The sequence below is a fragment of the Citrus clementina genome, unplaced genomic scaffold (assembly GCF_000493195.1).
Source record: "Citrus clementina cultivar Clemenules unplaced genomic scaffold, Citrus_clementina_v1.0 scaffold_7, whole genome shotgun sequence".
In the NCBI taxonomy this organism is placed as follows: Eukaryota; Viridiplantae; Streptophyta; class Magnoliopsida; order Sapindales; family Rutaceae; genus Citrus; species Citrus x clementina.
In genome coordinates, this window is record NW_006262075.1 from 16,637,107 (window position 1) to 16,639,172 (window position 2,066).

Sequence of the window (2,066 nt, forward strand, 5' to 3'; positions counted from 1 at the left end):
TTTTATCCACATGTTTATGCCTTTGGGATATGCCCAAATGGTTTCTAGGTAGTTTTATTTAGTTAATAGTCGCTGAATTACAATATTAAAAATTAGAGGTAAAAAATCAATTTAGTTTTAGGGAAAATTATTTTTAACCCTAATACCCTTTGACTTTATTAACCTGAAAAAATCACTCCAATATTTTATAATAAAATAAATGCAATAATATGTACATTTTAAAATATTTTAATATATTACAATCTATTAGGCATATTTTATTATATTGAAGTAAATTTTATAATAAATAAAAACATTATACTAAAATAAAATTTTAAAAATTTAAATTATTTTGAATATTCCATAATTTTAACATTATTAGTACGTGAATTTTTTTAATTGTAAAATATATTTAATCCAAATATTTATTTTAATCTCTACAAAAAATACAAATATAGTAATTTACATATTTAAATTTATTTAAAATTAAAATATTATATTTGTTCAATATTGTTAGTCTACTGACACATTACATTATTTATATTTACTAAAAATTTTAAAATTAATTTGTTAATTACTATAATTAAAAGGTATTATGGTAAAAAAAAAAGTCTTACTATCCCTTTTTTAAAATTTTGAGGTGTACATAAACATTTTTCCAAATCTTGAGGGTGTTGATGTCATTTTCCCTTAATTTTGCCCACAATTACGCACAATGAATATTCACAAATATTGGAGTATATGATTTGTTTATATTCTTCCATAAATGTTCTACAATTTTTTTTAATGAAATTAAAGAAATTAAATCCATTATCAAAACAAAATATTTTGCTAAGTGAAATAACTTCCTAATCTCGATTTTTCAAAGTTTTCATTCTTTCTTATTTTGAATTTTGAATTTTTAAATGCATTACTTTTTGAAAATAATATTGATGGAAACAGTTGTTTTCTTTTATAAAATCGTCAATAATTTTTTGATAATCTTGTCAAATATTCATGGTAAAGAAGGCTCCAGTATCAATTAATTTACGGTGATAATTACTATCCACATCACATGAGTAGTTATTACCGGGCAAATCTTCAGCAAAAATCTTGCATTGATTTATTTCCATGCCCAGCAAAAAGGTGTTCTCTTGATTTATTCGCACACCAATTGAGACCGATAGATATTGAAGAATAATAATTCGGGTCAATTCATGATTTCATATTAAAGATGATCGCACGAGGAATTTTATTTATTCTAATAAAATCCAAAATTAATAATTGAAATCTTCAGCGCAGAAAAAAGATACAAATTAAAATCAATAACTGAAATTTTGAAGACCTAATTAATTCAACAAATTCATTTAAAAATCATATTCATTTTATTCTTCTTTTTTCTTATACTGCAGCAGTTCAATTTTGAAGACCTAATCAAATCAACAAATTCATTTTATTCTTCTCTTATGTATATAAGGCAAAGGAATAAAAACGCAAGAATGCTCTCAAAGAGATAATTTTTATGATATCACAACTAGGTTTTATCCCTTTCTAATCCTAATACCCAAATTTACCGAAAGAGGTAAATTTAAATTATTTCAACTTAATAGCCATTTAATATCAAGAAAAAAAAATTCTTAAAACCAACTTCTAGGGGAAAAAAAGACAAAATCTGGAAAGAATTCCAAAAATTAAAAAAAGTATTCTAACTGCAATTGAGACTCACAAAAAAAAAATTGATGATAATCTGCTGATCCACTATAGAGAATTTATAATAAATCATGTTCTTCTTTTCGAGAGCTTCAAAAAAATATATAATGATTTCAAACAAAACAAATAAATGTAACTCAAATTATAATCCCAAAAAGATATAAAGGTCATATCCTATACATCAGTAATAGTAATAAATTTTAAGTTTAATATTTAAACAAATAAAACACAATCCAAATTATATATAAATTACTCAATCAAACAGCTCAGCATCAATTCCTCACTGGCATACCAAATCTAGCTAGGGTTTTGTAAAGTTCAATATATTTTGATTTGAAACAGTACCCCACTCACATGATTTGCTGTTGTCCTTTCTTTGTGGACTCTCACGGTCGTCC